We start from the raw sequence: 21,795 nt of genomic DNA on the forward strand, positions 1-21,795 counted from the left end.
CGCTGCCGCGAGGTCGTAAAGGGACAGAAGTGGCAGATCCTGGGGCCTGGGAGAGTCCCAAGGAAAGACCTTCCGGCACGTGGGACGTGCCCCTGCCTGGGCCTGGTCTACTGCCTCTCCCTACCCCCTGCGCTTCTTTGACTTCAGTTCCTCCCACGGCCCTCTCCCGGGGGTGCTTACCCCGGGGCCAGTGGCTTGCCACCCCGCCTTCCCAGCACAGCCTCGGTCCTCCGCAAGTCCCGGGGAGTAGAACCATCCCGGACGCGCGCGCCTGACTAGAGGGCGCAGTCGGGAGAAGGGAAGGGCGAGGCGAGACGGCCCCGGGCACTATGGAGGGGCGATCCTGATCAGACTGTGTCCCAGTCTGCCTTGGAGTGGAAGCCACTTAGTCGGTCCCTACCTAACCCCGCCGAGCCCCCCCCCTTCCCTGGAGGGCAGATTCGAGCCGCAGCTCCTGCGCACTCACGCCTGAAAAAGCCACGGGCGGAGCCCGCCTCTTCGCCCGGAACAGGTCTGAGCCGCGACTCCCTCCCGGAGAGGGCGCGGGAGGTCCCGCAGCCATCCTCCACCTGCTGGGAAACCCGAGCGGTGCCTTCAGCCCCAGTGGCTGCCTAAGCTCCCTCCTCCCCGCCCGCTAGCCTAGCTCAGCTCCGCACGCCCCCCAATTCGCTCCCGTTAGCCCTCCGGAGTCACCTCTTCCGCGCCCCTGCCCCTCTGGAGCTCGCGCCCTTTCAACCCCCTTCCCCCATTCCCTCGTCCCCCTCCCCCTTTCCTCCTGCCTTCCCTTCATCCCACAAGCGTTGCTTGGCTCTCTCCAGGGCACTTGGCGAGCTGGACGCAGGGCGGACTGGACTGAGAGCGGGCGCAGGGCGGCTAGTCCGGAGCCTCCCGCCTAGGCGAGGCGCTGACAGATCGACTCTCCGCTGCTCTCCGCCCCCCACCCCGCCCGGCCTCTCCCCCCCCCACCCCGCCCGGCCTCTCCCCGCCTCTTCCCGCCTCTCCCCGTAGCCCGCCGGACCCACACCCAGCCCTTGTCCCCACTCATCCTCCCCGCGCCCGGCCCCTCCCCCTCGGCGCGCAGCGCGCGGCGGGCGGGAGGCGAACGCTGGCTGAGCCCAGTGCAGTGACCGCCCACCGCTGAGCGGCCCGCGCAGCTCCCTGCCTGTCCGGCCCGCGGCGGCTCGCAGCCCCCGGCAGCAGCCTCGGCAGCTTCGGCCGCACCTCAAGAGGCGGCTGCAGCGGCTCTGGCGGCGGCCGAGCGACCGAGCCCAGGCTGGGAGACATGATTTCGTCGCGTCCCACGGCTTCTCCTCGGCTGCTTCCTCCCCGAGCTGTGCGCCCGCGTGTGCCGGGCGCAGGAGCGAGTGGGGCACGGGCAGCTGGCGCAGCTGGAGGCGTGGTAGTACTGGCGGAGGTGGGGGGAGGGCAACTGCTCCGGGGCCACCTCGGGAGAGGCCGGCGAGGACCCGGGGGTCTCGGACGAGCCACCTACCAGAGCGTCCACGCCGGACTTCTACCGGGGCTACTTCGATGACATGGGCCAGTGGAACCAGCGGTTCACTCGGGCGACTTCATCTTCTGCTGCGGGACTTGTGACTTCCGGTTCTGCTGTACATTTAAGAAGCGGCGACTGAGCCAGAGCACCTGCACCAACTACGACACTCCGCTGTGGCTCAACACCCGCAAGGCCCCGCGCGCAAGGACGACTCCCCACACCACCCCACGAAGGACAAGACCACCCTGATCCTTTACATCATCTGCGGGTGGGACGTCATGGTGCTTGTCGGCATCTTCACCAAGCGGGGGCTGGAGAAAGCGCACCGGCGGCAAAGGGAGCACGTGTCCAGGTGGGCTGCAACCCCTCCCGCCTCCCCTCCAGGCGCCGCTCTCCCTCCTCTTCCCTCTCCACCTTTGCCTGCGCAATGGCGATTCCCCCACCCCCCGTATCTCCGCTGGAGGAGGTCGCCCAGGAAGCCAACTTGGGCTCCCAGCTCGGAGAGTGGGCGCTGGGCTCCGCACAGGTGTGGACTCGAGCGCGTGTGTGTATGTCTCTGCCCTCCTCCTTCACCCTCTCGCCGCCCCCTCCCGCCTAGGATTGAAGCGGATCTGAGACACACACACAGCCCGGAAGCCCACGGCCCCGGAATCTTGGGTTTTGGCGAAGGGTCGACCCCTCGTATTCCAGTTGCTAGGTTCTAGGTAAACAGGGCAGGCGGGCCCAAAGGGAAGGGCGGCCTGTGTAAGGGAGGGAAGGAGTGTGTGCCGCCTGCAACTCGTAAGGCTCGCGAAGAAGAGGCGAGGGAGGCAGAGAGAGAGAGGGGAGGGCGAGAACAAAAGCCTTGCCTGGAGCGGCCGCCTCTCTCTCCTTGAGCTGCCAGGTCCCTGGAATTGGGACCTTGGTTGCCTTCCTGTCTTTCCTGACCCCTCCCTGCTTTCCGCTGGCGCCACTTCTCCCTGCTGCGGGTCAGGGCCTCCACCTCGCCCCTTGCAGGGTTGGCCCGGACTCCATGGGCGGGAGCCCCCCTGATTCCTCAACTTTCCAGTTTGCTTTATTCATTATGCAAGTCCCAGCGGAAGCGAGTTGCAGCAGATGGGAGAAGGCATTTGGGGATTAATGGAGCGATTTGCCTTTTGCTTTTTTTTTTTTTTTTATGTTTATTTATTATTGAGAGACAGAGACAGAGCATGAGCAGGGGAGGGGCATAGAAAGGGGGAGACACAGAATCCGAAGCAGGTTCCAGGCTCTGAGCTGTCAGCACAGAGCCCCCACGCGGGGCTCGAACTCAAAAACCGCGAGATCATGACCTGAGCCCAAGTCGGTTGTTCAACCAACTGAGCCACCCAGGCGCCCCTGCTTTTGCTTTTTAAAAAAAGTGTCTGAATTGATTCGCACGACCCAGTAACTCTGGAGGCAGAGGACGCAGCCACAGGGAAGCATCCCCCAGACGCGTCGCAGGCCAGGGTTGGCGTGAGGTCTGGGCGGGCGGGGTTGGCGAGCGACTGGCGGTCTTGGAACAGGTGGATGGCTGGGTGCTAGCTAGCTCGATCTGGCCGAGTGTGGGCAGCGGGGTCGCCATGTGTCCCCCTACCCTCCCTACACACAGACACACACCCTCCCCACACCTCCGGCGGGGGCCCATGTGTGCTCGTGTGAATGCACGAGCTCCGTGCGCCTGCCTAAAAAATCTGAAAGAGACGCACCCAAAACAGGCGAAGCAACATTACCACCTCACTAGTCATTATTTTCTACTTATACGCAGAGTATCCGATGATTCCCACCCCCCACCCCCAGAGGGGAGGGATTTGGGGCAAGAGGTGAGGAAGTTCCTCTTGGTTTGGGTCAGCAGGGAGGTGTGGGTGGATGTTGGGGTCTTGAAGCACAAAAGTTAGCTTCAGGGGATTCAGGATACTCTGACCAACTGGGAGAGTAACACGCTGGCCCCGCCCACCTCCTGCTCCCTCAACATGCCCTGTCGCCAGCCCCACAGGCCAGTTTCACTTCCCGGAAGTCCCCACCAGTCCCTGTAGCTTCCCAGGGTCTGTGTTAAGGTGAAGGAAGAGTACCAAGGCAGGACTGCGGCAGGCGACGGGTGTCGCCTTGGTAGGGAGAGAGTCCCCCAGGGATAGGTAGGCTCCCTTGCAGATTCGTATTAATTCCTCTGCTGAAGTATATCCCCTGAGCCTTTCTTGCAAACCAGCGTTTCCAGGAGCCCTCCTGGGTGTTTGGGTGGGGGGTGGAGGAGGGTAGGAAAGGTGGGAAGGTTCGAGTGGAGTTAAGGGTGGGCGGCTCCCTTTGGCCTGTCGCGGGGGCGGGGGGGGGGGGGGGTGATGTGTGATCTTCAGGCTCTGTGTGATCTGGGTATTCCTGTTGAGACAGCGCTCCACCGCCGACCTCACGGCCCAGGAGGGACTCATGTTCCTGTCCTGCCACCTTGAAGCTCTGTCTGGAGAAAAAGAATCCCCCCAGGGGTTGCAGCCACTTTTGCAGGGACCACAAAGGGCTGCTTGGGGGTGGAATCTCGGGGCACCCAGTCCTCTGATAACAGAGCCTGGACACAAGACTCTCCCTGGACACAGTTTGGGAATTCCAGAATGCGGTGGAAGTACATTCTCTTGAAGAGAAAGGATAGTTGGTTTTTATTGGCAGTTTCCCCGGTGTGGTTTTTGACCCCAGCTGCTGTTTATCACCTGGAGTGCTTTAAAAAAACAAAAACAAAAACAAAACGTGTTGCTAGGGGCCCCGCCCTAGGCAATTTAGATCAGAATCTCTAGGGTTGCTGAGTCTGTATACTTCTGTAAAGCTCTCTAGGCTTTCCTGTGTGTAGCCAGTTACTATTACGGAAAAGGAAGGAACAGTTGTGAAGCACAGCACTAGAGGTGTGTGTGTCTGTGTGTGTGTGTACTCACATGCGTGAGTGTGTAAACACTCCTTTAGTGTGCATGACTGCCTTAGGAGACAGGTGCTGTCAGTTGCCACTTATAGAAGAAAATCATGGCTCAGGTTGGGTGGCTTCTGCAATGTCACACAGTTAGTTATAAAACTGCAGTCCCCAGCCCCCTGATTTCAACTGTGTTTCCAGTTTGGGTGAGCAATGGGTGGGGGTGGGGGGCTTCCTAGAACACACATTCTTGTGTTCTGTCCGGAAAGGGAAAGATTCCGGGTCAGTAAAGGTCTGGGATGAGCCCCAGAAATCCGCATGTAACAGCCTCCCCGAATTGCTCCTCAAAAGTGGCCTACACATTTAAGGAAGACTGTTCTTGAGTTTGGGACTATTTTACAGTCTTGGAGGTGGATGCATTAATCCAGTGCCACTCTCTTATTTGCATTTAGTTGTGTGTTTTCTGCACATATTTCTGCTTGTGTATTTGTGGTGCTGGGGGCTGCCCCAAGGACCGTCCAAATGCATGTTGCATTTCAAGTCCCAGCCACAGGTCAGGGGGTGGCATATACCCAGCCACCTGAGAGCTTCCGGGTGAAATTAACATCTCAGCCACAGCCTTTTAATTTGTCTTGGGCTGTGTGGGTCACTGAGATGAAGGGTTCATTCTCATTTCATCGGAAAGCACCCCCACGTCACCAACTGCTTCTGGTGACCCACGCACTTGTGGTATCCCAGAAGAGACCTCCGTGATGTCAGTTTTCAGACCCAGAGTCCTAGGCATGTCGGCTGCTCCTTTCTGGGCCAACTGGGACCTGAAAACAAGAGAAAGTCGCTAATTCCAGGAGCTGTGGGGGTCTTCTTCTGAAGAACTTTAGAGACCCTCATTCACCAGCCACAGCAGCCTTACATCCAGCAACTATGTATTGGAACAAGTGACTGCAAACAGTGGTGAGCTGTGGTTACCCATCCACGCAGGCATATTTTGTTTGGTCTGCAAGGTATTGCTATTTATGTATTCTTTTTTAAAAAAATTTTTAATGTTTATTTATTTTTGAGAGAGACAGAGCATGAGCAGGAGAGGGGCAGAGAGAAAGAGAAGGAGACACAGAATCCAGGCTCCAGGCTCTGAGCCATCAGCACAGAGCCCAACACAGGGGTCGAATCCAGGAATGGTGGGATCATGACCTAGGCGGAGGTCGGATGCCCAACCGACTGAACCACCCAGACGCCCCTATTTATGTATTCTTATTTTTAGTTTCTCTTTCTCTCTCTTCTTACTGTGAAACATTTTACGCATACAAAAGAAAAAACTTAGAAGGACAGGAATGTCTTCAGGGTTTGTCACTCCCGGTACGACTGCCATTGGGGCCGGCTCATTCTCGGCTGTGGGGGGCTGTTCTGTGCACTGTAGGGTGCCTGGCAGCCTGCTTCGACTCCCCCCACTAGGCGCCAGTGGCAGCTCCCTTACAACCCAGCTGTGACAGTTAAAAAAAAAAAAAGGTCCTCAGTCATAGCCACATGTCATCCGGGGGTAGAATCACCCCCATTTGCGAGTTACAGATCTAGACCACACAATTATTAGTATTTTGTCATATCTGCTTTAACACACTCTATATTTTCACTTTCTCTCTCCCTTTCTCCCTCCGTTTCTTTTTCCTCTGTTTCTTGGTGGAAACATTTGAAAAGAAATCACAGACATGGCACTTCATCCCTAAATCCTTCAGTGTGGATCGCCTAAGAACAAGGACATTCTCCCACATGACACAATCCCAGGATCACACTCAAGAAGAAGGACAGAAACTCTGCAATACCATCAAATAGCCAATCATGGTAACATTTTCCTGGTCATGCAGAAATGTCCTCTGGAGGTTGGACTGCCAAACTCAGATCCAGTCAAGGCTCACTGCATCTGGGCTGTAAAATGTCTTCAGTGTCTATATTGCGTTTTAAAACCAACTTAGAACCAAGGAGATTTCACATAGAAATCCCGATTTCTGACTTCTCTTGAGAAATTGGTAGAACTGACAACACCGGACATGCATTTTCACAGGGAAGCTGTTGGTTGCCACCCAGTGGTGACTTCCCTCCTTAGGAAGCTCTCAGGTTCACCTCTGTCTCCACCCCCCACCCAGTTCACTTAGTGCTGGTCCCTGCAGTGCCTGGAGACGCGGTCAGGCCGACCTCAAGTCAGATGGCTGGAGATTCCATCCAGCCTGGCCACTTAAGAGTTGTGTGGCCTTGCGAAAGTGACTTCACCTCTCTTTTAGGTTCTTGTCTGTAAAATGAGACCACGGCGATCCCTATGTCCTAGGCTTGTGTGAGGGTTTCACTGAGACTGGGCTTAGGAGGCCCTTAGCATAGGACCTCTTTATGGTCACTGCTCTGCAAATTTTACCCCTTTGCCATGACCCTTATTATTGGAATTTTCTACCCCTTACCTGCCAGAGGGGTAAATGTTGTAGTCTGAAACTCGGTTCCTAGCCCTCACTCTGTTATATCTTTTTAGCTATGTGACATTGGTCAAGGCTCCTAACTCCTTCAGACATAAGCAGCGGAGGGTGACAGGTTCAGAATAGGAGAGAAGACCCAGGTATGGCCACATTGAATGCCTTGCAAAGTGTTGGCCTGGGTGATATTAAAGCCTTGTCCAGCCTGCTATTTTGCCGCGAGCTTGGGTATAAATTCTCATTTAATTTCAGGCCCTGCTCCAGTGAGGCAGGCGTTAGGACGTGTGCCTTTGAAGAGGCACAGATTGCTTTCCATGAGGATGAACAAGGCCCTGGGGAGTGGAGGAGTCAGACTTCCAACCCAGACAGTCTGAGGCCAGAGCACAGGTCCTTGACCACTAGGCTGCACGGCCTTTGAGCGGACACGTGCAGGACTTCCGTGCTCTCAGATCACCTAGAAGTGCTTGCAGTTCTGCAAATGGCAACACGTGCCAGGGGGGCCAGATCAAGAAGCCACTGTAAGATCAAGACCAGGAGTGTTTCCTGCATCTGCCCCTGGCAGGGCCAGCACCCTTGGAGGAGGCATTGATGAGAAATGACCTTGGGGGTAGGAATGCCTGTTTGAAGCTCCATACACTTGAGGCCAGTAGGGAACACATGCCGTTATTTTGCCCACCTTCAAACAGAATCAGAAATCCAAGTGGCACATTACACAGCACAGTGTCCTGGGTGCTTTTCAAACACACTTCAGAAGAGCTGGAGTCCCTTTTAAAGAAGTGGCATCAAGGGATAAATGTCTTCCCTTCTTTTGCCTTTTCTCTCTTCCTCCTGTTTCCCCTTTTTCCTGCATGTCTGTGGTTACCCTGTGGCTTTGACCAGCTCCCCAGCTTGGAGAAACCCTTGCAGGCACATCTCCTTGCCCATGGAGTAGTCTCTTTATATTCTTTTTCATGGCAGGTTACTTCTCTTTGGGCAATGGAGTCCTTGCATTTTAGCAGTCACCTTCAGTGGGGTATACTTTATACATTAAAAGGCACACATTTTAAGTTTAAGTGTGGTTTGAGGAGCTTTGCCTGTACCTGTGTAACCACCGCTCCAGAAAGTTAACTCGTTCCCACAACCCTTGCGTTCTTGAAAGACTAAAAGATGCTTCTGGTACAACAGGAAATGCTCCAGAATCCTATTCAAGTGTTTAAATGTCAGAACACAGTTTAGACCTCGGGACTCCTGGAACCTTGGAAGCAAGATGAGGAGGTTCTGAGCTCTGTTTGGGAATGTTGGGGTCTTTTATTTGCTCGCCGTAATTGGAAAATGAAGGAACACCGTGTTCTCTTTTTGTTCCTCAAATATATCAAGCTCATTGCTACCTTGGAGCTGTTGTGTTGGCTTGGCTTGAATTCTCCTCCATCAGACCTCACATGCTGGCTCCCTCGCCATTGAGGTCTCTGCTCCAATGTCGCCTTCTCCGAGAAGTCATCCCTGACGGATGACCCAGGCTCAGTTACCACTGCCCCCCACCCACCCCCTCCAGCCCATTGCTTGGTGTTCCTTGCTTCATTTCACATGATAGTCTAAAATTAACTTATTAATTTCCTGGTTTGCTACTTGATTATCTCTCTGTTTGCATTACTGTCCACAGTGAGGAGTGCAGGGACACTCCACAAATCTGTTCTGTTGTATCCTCAGTGCCTGGAACAGTATCTGGCACAGAGGAATTCTGGTTTTTGACATCCAAGTTTACAAAAGAAAGTACCTCCTCTTTTATTCATTCATTCATTCATTCATTCATTCACCCATTCACCTATTCATTTAATAGGTATTTATGGAGCACCTATGGCATACCTAGCACTGTTTTGAGAGCTAAAAGAGAATAGTGGCAGTACAGACACAATCCCTGTGCTCAAAGAACTAACAGTCAAATGGCCCAAGACAAGTAACACACAAGTACATATAGAAGGAAATTGACACTAGATTGAACCTTATGAAATTGCCAATATTCAATCATCCTTGACCGCACAAATGGCAATGTCTGAACCTAATTGTTCTGAACTGGGACAAGGGATATCAAGGAAAATTCTAGTTTCTTTAGTAAGGTACCTGTATTAGTTAGGGTTCCCCAGAGAAAGAGGACTATATTTATATATACATATATACAGTTGAAGGCTGTCAGACAGGAAAATTCCCCTTTACTCAGGAGGAGAGGGTCAGCCTTTTGGTCTGTGCATGCTTTCAACTGATTAGACGAGGCCCACCTGAATGATGGAGGGCAATCTACTCAGTCTGTTGAATGTCAATGTTCATTTCATCCAAACACACATTCTCAGATGCATCCAGAATGACCTTTGACCAAATATTTGGGCACCCTGTGGCCCAGTGAAGTGGACACTTAAAAGTTACCATTATAGTTCTTTTAGGAACTTAGTATTCAGGGTGTGTCCTTTGGAGCAGCCTCATTTTCATGACCTGGGAGCTTGAGCAGAAGAATGTTATGCCATGCCTCAGACTTACTGAAATAGAATCTGCATTTTATCAAGGCCCCTAGGTAGCATGAATGCACATCGTTTGAGAAGCACTCAAACCATGTGCTACAAAAAGATGACAAATCCTTGGGAGTTTGCTTGGTTTATAGCACATAGTTGGTGATTTCCATTGTGTTATTTATGAAGCTTTTTGGACACGTATTTTTACATGTTTTTTAGTATGTACCCCAATCCATACACATCTGTTATACTAATAAGTATGTGCATGTACCAGTGAACAGTTATTAGGTACATTATAAAGCATACATTAAAACAAATTTTAAACTGAGCTGAAGGTGCAGTAAATATTATTGTAAAATTTGTTGGTAAGCACGATGACATCGTGCAATCATTAGCTAATGTCAAAGCATGATGTATGTTGAGGATGAAACTTAGCATTAATAAACAGTCCATATTTTGAATATTTTTCATGAGAGTTTTGATTATTCTTGGCTGGCTTTGATCTGAATAGAACATCATTGTTTTTAACCTTGTGACAAGCTAGCTGTTCAAGAGATGGGGAGAGTCAATGCAATTGTTTTCTTGTGCTTCCTCTATCAGTATTTTCTTGAGTCTGTAGTTTTATTATGGCAGGGGGTGGGGGTAGTGGTTTAAGCCATATGCCTGCTTAGTGATGGTTAGCCTCACTAACCCTAGATAATGTATCTGCATATCTCCTTTAGGGGGGCACATAGCTATAATATGGGCAACATACCCCACCGATGGTGCCACTGCCAGTCATCGTTCTTGGTCTGAGCTTCCTGATTGTCACTGTCTGACGCAGGCATTTCAAGTGAGGGTGCCAGCATCCATACATACATCGCATTGATTCCCCACTTTGACGACTAAAGACCGTACGCAGGAGTTCTCGGATTTCCTGTCCCTATGCCAAATCATTTTATGTGGTCTGTAGAGTGAGTGGACTCTACTTTGAAGACTGCTTTTCCAGGATATGGAGGCCTCTTAAGAACTCTCATCTCCATTGCATGCCCTGGGAAGGGCTGCCTTGGGGAAAAGCATCCTTGGCTTTTCAGGAATTTCAGCACTCTGGAGAAGCCCAAGGGATCTGCAGATAGTAGTGCTGACCAAGTTGATGGTAGCCGTCCTGATAACTTACTATGCGAACCTCTTGAAAGCCTGAATAACATGGAATTATGGGGAGGGGAGGGACTCCTTAGAGAAACTGGTGAAAGCTATGGCTTCTTGCTTGAGAAAAATGCACAAACAAAATTTCCACTCAACTCCCGAGGGGTCCAGGGACCCCCTGAAACTCATGATGAAGAACCTGTTTAGAAGTGAAAAAGGCAAATCAGGTTTGGAGGGTCTGCTTTACCTCAAACATTCCCTTTCCTGCACCTCCTTGAGTTTCAGACTCTGCTTACAGCACAGAGTGAGGAAGGAGGCTGAACTCCGATTTCAGAGACACTCAGTTTTGTATGTCAGTCCCTGCATTGATGCGCCAGGTGAACTTGAACAGTTTTTTAGCTCCATAAAATGGGTAGGTTTTCCTCACCTTAAATGCTCCCTTCCTTATTGGCTATCCTCCAGCTTCATTGGCCTTTTGGCTTATACCTCAAATATCTGAACTCTTTCCTGCCCCAGGGCCTTTGTACTTGCTGTTCCCTCTGCCGGGAAGGTTCTTTCCATCATCTTTACATGACTTACTCTTTACCGTTCAGGGCTCAGCTCAAATATCAACTCTTCAGGAAAGCTTTTCCTGATCACCTTGTGTGTGTGTGTGTGTGTGTGTGTGTGTGTGTGTGTGTGTCTCAGTTTATTTAGAATTTTAAAAAAGTGTACAATTCATTGATTTTTGGCATATTCACAAAGTTGAGCAACTATCACTACTATCTGATTTCAGAACATTTTTATCGTTGAAAGTCTGTATACATTCCAGAGCCACTCCCCAGTCCTCCCTGTCTCCAGCCCCTGGCCACCACTGGTCTACTTTGTATCTCTGTGGATTAGCCTATTCTGAACACTCAATGGAAATAGAATCATGTACCCTGTGGCTTTTTGGGTCCTTTGCAGGAGCCTCAAGTTTCCAGGTTCCATCCATGTTGTAGCAGGTATCAATGCTTCCTTCCTTTTCATGGCCAAATCATACTTCACTGCATATCACACATTCTGTGTGTCCATTCATTAGCTGATTTGGGTTGTTTCCACTTTTGGGCTGTTGCAAATAAGGCTGCTATGTGCCGGTGTCGCTTGATCATGTTACACTTTTTCAAATTTATTTAATATGCATATATTTTTTATCCTGTCCCCTAGAATACAAGCTCCAGGAAGACAGTGATCTTGTGCATCTTGCACACTGGCTGTGTTCCCAGAGCTTTGACTAGTGCCTGGCACATAGTAGGCAATGAATGTTTGTTGAGTGAATGAATGAATGATTGGGAGCTGTTGTTATTCTCTTGTGTCTTGGCACACTCCTCTAATTCTTGCGGGACTCTTGCTGTGTTATCTGTATTTCACATCTGACACTTTTCACCAGCTGTGGTTTTTGGGCCATTGTCTCATTGCCCTCTGAGCAACCACTCAGTCCCCAAGCTTGGGGCTTCTGTGAGCCTAGCACAGGCTCAGACTTGAACGTGCACTTGAAAGCACAGGTAGCTAACTCTGGAGTTTCTGAATCAGTAGGTCTGGGTGGATGTGAAAATTTGCTTTTTAACGTGCTCCCAGGTGATGCTATTGCCGTGGGTTGGGAGACATTATTTGAGAATTGGTGCTATTGGGGGGGTGTAAATTGCAGCAGGCAGGGTGGCCTCACTCAAACAGCTCCCCTTCCTTCTCTGTCTCCCTTGATGTGGATTCAGAGGGTTCTGGTTTGTTAAGAGCATCTGGATGTATCCTAAACCATGGCAGTGTCACTTGTGAGTGTGTACCCTGAGAAGCTCTCCCTGGTCCAAGAGGAGGCATGGATGAGGACGCCTATTGCTGTGTTGTGTTCAGAGGCAGGGAGGCAGTGACCATCTAGGTGTCCATAATTGGGGAACTGGATAAGCAGGGCTGATATTCTTCCATTTCACCATGAAACCACTGGGTAAAGGAGATTCACACTTAGAACTTTGGCTAGCTCTCATGTCGTGCAAAGAGGAAGAAACAGAATGAGGTTTGTGGTCAAAACACTACTCGTGTCAAAGATACACACATTGCAATTATACCTACAATAGTATATATCGTTCAAGGATAATCCTGTCTCGGTAAAGACATGGTGGAGCGTAGGTGAAGGGAAAGAAATGGGGTGGTGAGGTCTGACCTTAGATGTGATATATGCTTAACACTTACCTGTGTTCTGCTCTCTGTGCAAACACTGAGCTGCTTTACTAAGGTTACATCTAATTGTGAAGGTCACTGTTCTGGGTGAATTGTGTACCCCCACCCCATAACAAAAGTTTTTTTAAAGTCCTGGTCTTTTTTAGTGATCCTCAGAAAGTGGTCCTCAGAATGTGACGTTGTTTAGAAATAGGATTTTGCGGATGTAATGACTTGAGATGAGGTTATCCTGGAGGAGGGTGCACCCCTAACCCAGTATGACTCGTGTCCTTAAAAGCAGGTCTTCATGGGAAGACAGAGCCTCCAGGAGACACATCAGGTGAAGATGGAGGAAGAGCCTGGGGTGAGGCAGCTGCGAGCTAGCAAATGCCAGAGATTTCCACTAGAAATCCACCAGAAGCCAGGAAGAGGGAAGGGAGGAGTCCCCTAACGTCTTGGTTTTGGACTTCTGGCCTCCGGAACTGTGAGACAGTGCATTTCCATGGTTTGAAGCCACTTAGCTTGGGGTACCTTGTTACAGCAGCTGGGAGAAACTAATACAGTCACTTAACACCTCTCAACTTATTTTCTTGACAAATAATAGTAAAAAGAATATTGACCCTTGGATGAATGTCAAGGAGATGAAACATGATGATAAAACACTGTTGGTGACTCAGGTTGTAACCTTGCCATCCATCCCAGCTACTGATTAAGAGGGGCACCAACCTGGGGGGGGGGGTGTGGATGGATCATGCCAAATCCTCCCTAACTACAGGAAACCCAATGCACTCAGTGTACAGAGCTGTGAAAACAGACTCTTGTTCAAAGCCCTGTACAACTGGCTGTGTGACTTTGAGCAGGTTAATTCACCTCTCTGAGCCTTGGTCTGCTCATCTGCAAAGAAGGAGTAATAAACCTCATAAAGTGTTTGTAAACTACTTAGTTGAATTAAGGCTTGTAATGTGATCGGCATGGTGCCCCGCTTATGGTGAGCACTCCATGAATGTTATTTGTGGTTAATGGTGGGCCATTGCTGTACATGGAGTGTGGTATCAGGCGTTAGCTATGAGGGGGGACTGAGTTTATGGGGTGCAGACACATTACGTATATTTGTCATTAAATCTTCTCCACAGCTCTGCAGGGTGGGTGATACTGCTAATTACACATCTATTGTGAGGAACGTGTGGACTGTTTTGCATGAAGTCCTTATGTAATCTGTAATTGCAGTGATCTTTGTTAACTTCCTGCTGTCTTTTTCTCCCTCCCACCTCTAACGAGCATGCAACTCCGTGGAGTAAGGGGCCTTGTCCTCATAAGCACAGTGCTCAGAACACAACAGGTGCCAATCATTGTGTTTGGAATGAACAGATTTAAATTCTTTCTCCTTTCAGGGCTCTTGCAGATGTCATGAGACCACAGGGCCACTGCAACACTGACCCTATGGAGAGGGACCTCAACATTGTGGTTCATGTCCAGCATTATGAAAACATGGATACCAGAACTCCCATAAATAATCTTCATAAGTATAGCATTGCAGTGTGTTTCCAGCCCCACTTGGTGACCCAGGCAGTGGTCACGTGTCCAGATTTCATGGGGTGTGTTTGGGTTCATTAAGAGCTTTTCTGTTTGTTGACTAGTTAGAAGTTTTCTTTCATCTCTCTGGGATGTTTGGCATCATCAGATTTCCCTTGGTTGGTGTCTCTGTTAAAGATTGATCCATTTGGTTGGCTTCTTATGATTGGTTCTTCTGTTAACTAATGGCCCTCTTGGTTGGTTCATCATGGGTACTTAGTTAACCAATGGGTTACTTGGTTGTTTCATTTCACGTAGTTAATCTGTTTGGCAGTAACCCATTTTGTTGGTTCATCTTGATCGGGAAATCGGTTAACCAACAGTCCATTTGCTTATTTGTCTGCTTCCTGAGGTGGACCAGTTATGACCTTTAATCTTCATGCTGTTGTCAATGAACAGATAGTAGTTCAGAAGAATTTGATCTCTTTTTCATAAAAATAGAGTTTCATAAAAATGATCCCAAACTACTCTGTGTGAGTATGCACACATGCACATACACTTGCGTTTGTGTGTGGGGTGTTGAGTTGTGGTTATGATGGTTTGGGGTGCTTATTCCTTGCTATTATGTTTTCAGGTTACTCCCACATTAAAGTAATGTGGAGGGCTTCATTTAAAATAACACAAGCCAGACAGTTTAAAGGATGCATTTAGTTGTGGCTGGAGGTTCTCAAAAACACGGCACATTTTATAATCTGGGTGGCCTTTGCTGAAGCCCCATTACAAGAGCTGCATTGGTATCTTATTTGCTGAATCATCGTTTTGGACTGTTTGGCTGCAAATTTTTATGCTTGCTGGGTAGAGGAATAAATCGGTGGTATTAGACACAGGTGATGTGGATTCTCCGATTCTGCACTGTGATAATTTTTCATAGCCTTGGAAATGTTGCCACATATGTATCAAGTCAATGTTTACGTGGTTTGGAAATGGGCTACTAAATAGAATGTCCTAGGTTTCATTGTATTCAGTGATTTGGCATTATTTATTTATGAATCGGGCCATAGAATGGCATGAGGAACGGCCACATCTTACAGCAAAATACGTCAGCAATTGGAAGTTTTATGACCAAATCTCACAGCCCTGAAAGATACAGTAAATTGCACCAACTCAGAAATGGCAATCACTGAGTCCCGTTCTGGCTCTGATAGAAATGAGCACATTCCCTTTCAGATGTCACTGGGAAGTAAGCAGAACCTAGTTGTATGTGGGTCCCAGATGTCACACATGAGAGAATATGATTGTGAAATAGACAAAGGTGAAATGGTGTGGAGTCTGTGGCTATCGAAGGGGACTGTTAACAAGTTTCTCATGTGAAGTTATAAGCTTTAAGATGGTTTTTGAATCAACACTCAAAGGAAATAACAAACTCATTGAACTCATTTTTATCAGGCCAAAGGGCAAGGCACATTAATGAATCTTGTTTAAGTAAGGGACTTCTGTTTAAAGTTGTACTGAAAACAAATTACTGCTCAGAGATGAGTGTCTAGGCACTGAGGAATTCAGAAGTCTCTTGTGACAGACTAACTTGATTTATTTATGATTCTTGCTTTTGGTGTATGTCTGAGTCTCAGTAATCAGAGATATTTATACCAATTAAAAAATGTCTTGTAATATTCTACTGGGTAGATGTATGCCAGAGCATTGCTGGTGGACTACAGAAGAGAATGCCAAGTGTACATAAACATTTACTGCATTCTTACAAGATGTTAATTTCCTATACTGCTGCTGGGTTAATCCAGTTCTTATTTCCTAGAATTTTGGGGAAGATCTGGAAAGATAAGAAGCATATAGCTCTTCCACCGATTTACATTAATCAGTTTAATTTTATTCAAAAACTTTTAAAATTAATTTATTTATTTTTGAGAGAGAGACAGAGTGAGCAGGGAAGGGGCAGAGAGAGAGATAGAGAATCCCAAGCAGGCTTCACACCGTCAGTACAGAGCCTGATGGGGGGCTTGAACTCACAAACTGTGAGATCATGACCTGAGCCGAAACCAATAGTCAGACGCTTAACCAATTGAGCTACTGAGGGGCTCCTTAATCAATTTAATTTTTACAATTAATTTAGTAGTTGCTAGTAAAGATAGCCTTCCTTGGAGTGATTTTATCTTTTTATTGATTCACAAGAGCTATTTACATACTGTAGACACAGGGAAAATTTACATGTTCAGATGAGGGAATGATTTCGGGAGTTCATTGAGAGGATAGGCCTAAATGACTGATATTTGTCAATTATTAGGGGTTCAAGAGGCCAGTCAGTCACCAGAGCCCATTTTGACCTATAGAGAACTAGGAGAGAAGGAATTCATTCCAACTGAGAAGTTAGACCAGCTCTTGGTGCCAGAATTAGAGTGCACCTATTGAATTGAACTCTTCTCTGGACACTGTGAGCAACGAAGATTTACCATTACCAAAAATGGAAAGAAAGATGCATCCATTTGTGATATACCAAGAGGGGGCACATCATGCCATTGTTGCTGTATTCTTCACTAAACATTCAAGTTATCAGATCTGACTGGGAATTCGATAACCCAGACTTGAATGTCATTTTCATCTCTATTCAGTGACCCATTCAACATAGCTTTCAGAGGGTACTCATCTCCATCTATTTCTCTTTCCTCATCGTTTTTTTTAGTATTTATTTTTGAGAGAGACAGAGTGCGAGCGAGGGAGGGGCAGAGAGAGAGGGAGATACAGAATCTGAAGCAGGCTGCAGGTTCTGAGCTGTCAGCACAGAGCCTGACGCGGGGCTCAAACCCACGAACCATGAACCTGAGCTGAAGTCAGACACTTAACCGACTGAGCCACCCAGGCGCCCTCTTTTCTCATCTTAATACTAATGCTAGACTCCTTTCTGATCTTTCCATTATGCCTTAATCAAGCTAAGAGAATCAATAGTCTGCAGAAATCTGGATATTTGGAAGGAAGGAAGTAGAGGACTAAGGTAAAGGCAAATTGGGGTGGGGGGGTAGAGAAAGCTTCATTGTGGGGAAATGTGGTCAACTTCCCTTTATAAATTTCCTAGGGTTGATTTTTCCTGTGATATGCAAGACTTGCCTTTTTATCTGAAGATGAATTTTTCTTCAGCTGATAGTGTTCATGTTCTTTCCAGGCATTCAGTGATATTGCCTAAAAATATTTAGTCTGATAATCAAAAGGGCCTCGACCTCTATCAAAGAGGTAGAGGAGGGGCAGAGAGAGAGGGAGACAGAATCTGAAGCAGGCTCCAGTGAGCTGTCCACGCAGAGGCCGACGCGGGGTTCACTCTCACGGACTGCAAGATCATCATCTGAGCTGAAGTCGGACGCCCAACTGACTGAGCCACCCAGGCGCCCCTAACAGCACACTTTTTAAAACATATATATAATTTTAATTTTATATTTACAGAGAAGTTGCAGAGGTAATACCCAGAGTTGTATATACTCCTCACCCATACTTCCCCCTAATGTTAACATCTTTCATTACTGTGGTATACCTGTCAAAACTAAGACATCAACATTAGTACATTATTTTTAGCTAAACTGTGGATAGTGTTTGGATTTCACTAGTTCCCTTTCTTAAGTCCCTTTTCTGTTCCAGGATCCACTCCAGCATACTACATTGCATTTCGTACAGGCAGCTTGATAGTAGGATTTTGGCTGTGAGGTCTTGTTTAGTGATGTGGTAAAGACTGAAAACGACACCAAATAAGTCAGCGGCAATTACAGAGCCTTTATAGCCACGGTATAAAAAGTGTCTCCCAGTGTCTATAAAAGCATCCACATAAAATTATTCACCTGGTCAGTGTTGGAATAGAATCAGTTCATGTTTTGACTATGCTCTCATATAGGCTCATGGGACAGAGTCCCCCTGAGTGTTCTACCTAAACATGCAACCCCTCTTTTGAATTGGGTTGATGTTACAATGTTACTTAGCAGGTGAGATGTCACACCAAACTGAGGAGAAATACTGGCTTGATATTTCCTGACACAGAAACCATCTGAAAGACCAGGCTCCCGTTCCAGCCTCAGCTCTCCCCTGACCACTCCCCTGCTCACCTCCAAAACCATTTCCCAGTGGGTTTACAAAGAACCAGATGAAAAGCAGATTCATGATTTAGCTTCTGAAGATGTTGTGCACCTCATATCTAGGGCCAGATGGATTTCCATTCATTTCCCATATTTACCAAGACACCCAAATGTCCTATACTTGACTTTTGGAGACACTGGCAGGGATATTGCCAAATATCTTTTAAAAATTGGGGGAATTTCCTAATCAGGGGAGGTGTATAAGAGTAAAAAAAATATGTAAGATAGTGAAATATTAACAGTAACTTATATAAGCAGTATTCTAACCCCTCCCTCCACATTGAATGTTCAAAACCTTATTAGGTTGGTACTGTTATTTCCACCATCATTAGAGGTGGGGAAACTGGAGCTCAGAGAGGTTAAATGACTTATCCAAAGTTCATACAGCTACTAAATGGTGGAGCTGGGATTTAAACCAGGCCAGTCAGACCCCAAGGTCTATGTTTTAACCACTATACTACGTGACCTCTCCTTTGGGTACAGGTGTTTGCAGAAGGGGGAAGTCTTCCCCCCTAGGAGTTGAAGTGGTTGAAGGATATGTGAAGTGAACCAAAAGATCCATTGGCATTGTAGGAAAGAGCTATTTCCAAAACACATTCCAGTGTAGGTCTTATGATGAGTCCTTCTTCAGGAGGAACAGGAACTAACATTTATTGAGCACTTGCTGTGTGCCAGGCATTGTGTTAAAGCTCTGGATGCATTAGCTCATTTTGTACTGAAAACAACCCTCGAACAGCTTTGCTCATCCCTGCCTCAAGGATCTTTGCACTTGCTGTGCTCCCTGCCTACAGAACCCTGCTCCCAGGCCTCTACCCTTTTACATCGTATGCACAAAGCTGCCTCATTGGAGAGGACTTCCTTGTCTCCCTTGGGTCCCCAAATTATCTACTGTTCCTCTTTCCCCCATGATTTTCTTCATGACTTTTGTTCTTTCTGAAATTGTCTTCCTCCTTATTTATGCCTCTTCCACTACAGTGTAAACTTCATGAGAGCACATACTTTGTGTTGTCACAGCGGCATCCCATACCGTGGGAACCGGGCTGGCTCATGGCAGCAGCCCCATCCATTTCTGTCCAGTGAATGAAAAAGACTATGGAAGGGGTATCATTATTCCTGTCTCATGGAGGAGAAAACAGATTCATAGAAACTAAGGAACTCACCTAACATGATGACTGAGATTTACTTTAAAAATTGCCAGGAAAATATAAAATTGTGGGGGCAGGTGAAACAGAAGGGGGGAAATATCATTGCATACTACTACTAACAAATATTTTTATTATTATTATTTGGTGGCCAAATACATGGGAGTCCATTCTATCTTTGTGTGTATTTGAAGATATCCACAATAAAATTAATAGCGAAAAAACTTGTCCATGGTGTCATAGTTAATAGATAGCGGAACAAGGATTTGTCCCCAGGTCTGACTACATAGCCTGAACTTCATTGGATACACATGGGGTATCTTCTGGTGAATATCCAGGCTCAGGAAGGGTAGGAATCAGGGCTACCTTCAGGACTTTAGTAGGTGGAGTGAGTAAAGCATCAGTTTTGTCTTTAATGCACTTAACTGCTGTGTCTTTTAGTTCATATTCTGCAGAGAGAGAAAATGTGATGAGCTTTTGACCAGCCAGTGGTCTGGCTTCCCCTGGATCAGCTGTCTGACCCTGGTTCAGTCAGTTGAGTCGGGTGGAGAGTATCTCAGCGTCTCTCATGGCTGTGGTGGAGCCGGTTCTCCAAGAAGGCCAGGCTTGAGAAGTGGGGTGGAGATTGCTGATTTAAGCTTTGTTGGGGAGGGGGCAGGGGTTGTGTTTGTTTTATTCACCCCTGTATCTCCAGTGAAATGACGCAGTGTTCAATAGGTGTTTGTTGAATGAACGAACACCTACATGGGTGAATGAATCTCTAGCCACTGGAACCCGTTAGCAGGACCCTTAGGATTTTGACTTTTGAGGGAACATGGCCAATTCCAACTCTTGTGAGGCTCTCTTTTGAACGAAGCCATAGCTACCAACACTCTTGTTTCTGAAACGTGAGCATTCTTTTCCCCATTCGGGCAGACTAAAATTGTTCCATCTGAAGATCTATGACTGTTGGGTTTTGGCACATGGGTCAGGAAGTGATGGCGTTAGTAAGAGTTAGGGGTTGGATCTGTAGTGGATTATCAAACACATTTGTAGGTTCAGTGCAATGGCTTGAATCACTTTTGTATGCTTTTAAATCAAAAGTTCTGTTTTTCTCTTGAACTATTCAGTGTTATGGAAGGGTCTCTCACATGTGGTTGATGCCCACTAAATATGTCCAGTATGTCTTTGAGATAGTGCAGTGAGGCAGTGGGGCATATGGACTTGGGAGGTAGATATAACTGGGTATCTGCTCTGTCACCTATTGGGTATGTAATCTTGGGAAAATTAACTTCATTTTCTGAACCTCAGTTTCCCATTCTATAAAAGGAGCAAAATACAAGACTGTTTGGGAGGATTAAATATATTAACACATATAGCATAGTGGCCGGTAACCTAAATGTTGGCCTTTACTCTTATCATTTGTGGAACGACTGAACATTCATGCTAATGTGGTCCATTAATGAGGGGGCAATGATACACAACACACAAATTCATTGTGCAGTTGATATTTCAAGTGAAAATGTTTGCCCTCTGCGTGTGTCAATTGGTGACACAGTCTGTGTGTGTGTGTGTGTGTGTGTGTGTGTGTGTGTGTGTGTGTTACTACTAACGTGTTTGATGCCAATGAGAACTAAAGGATCTGTCAATTTCTTCCCAAGGAAATAGTTCTGATGGAGAAGCTGTCCTATTCTTAACCATTTGTTCCTGTCTTATGTTTTTTTTTTTCTATTTCCATTGAAACACATGATCTTTTGTTCTGTTAGGAATATTGGTTTTAACATTTTATTTACAATGGCAGACCAGGCCCATAGGAATCTGTATGGTCTCAAAAACGTCTTGTATTTTCACCCAGAAAAATGAGATTGTGTATTCATGAGTGTGTGTGTGTGTGTGTGTGTGTGTGTGCATGTGCGAGCAACACAGAAACAGAGCACTTAACAGGGAAAAAAAACTTACCCTTTCCACTTTTCTTTCTTTTCTTTTTTTTCCACTTTCTTTCTTTTTTTTTTTAATATGAAATTTATTGTCAAATTGGTTTCCATACAACACCCAGTGCTCATCCCAACAGGTGCCCTCCTCAATACCCATCATCCACCTTCCACTCCCTCCCACCCCCCATCACCCTCAGTTTATTCTCAGTTTTTAAGAGTCTCTTATGGTTTGCCTCCTTCCCTCTCTAACTTTTTTTTACCCTTCCCCTCCCCCATGGTCTTCTGTTAAGTTGCTCAGGATCCACATAAGAATGAAAACATATGGTATCTGTCTTTCTCTGTATGACTTATTTCACTTAGCATAACACTCTCCAGTTCCCTCCATGTTGCTACAAAAGGCCATATTTCATTCTTTCTCATTGCCAAGTAGTATTCCATTGTGTATATAAACGACAGTTTCTTTATCCATTCATCAGTTGATGGACATTTAGGTTGTTTCCA

The 21,795-nt window shown here is 47.3% G+C and overlaps 1 pseudogene; it reads left to right on the plus strand.

Moving 5' to 3' along the window:
• Positions 1-1,286: 1,286 nt before the first annotated feature.
• Positions 1,287-21,308, plus strand: LOC128311853 (protein shisa-9-like; annotated as a pseudogene).
• The last annotated feature ends 487 nt before the right edge of the window (positions 21,309-21,795 follow it).

This window comes from Acinonyx jubatus, chromosome C1 (assembly GCF_027475565.1).
Source record: "Acinonyx jubatus isolate Ajub_Pintada_27869175 chromosome C1, VMU_Ajub_asm_v1.0, whole genome shotgun sequence".
NCBI lineage: Eukaryota > Metazoa > Chordata > Mammalia > Carnivora > Felidae > Acinonyx > Acinonyx jubatus.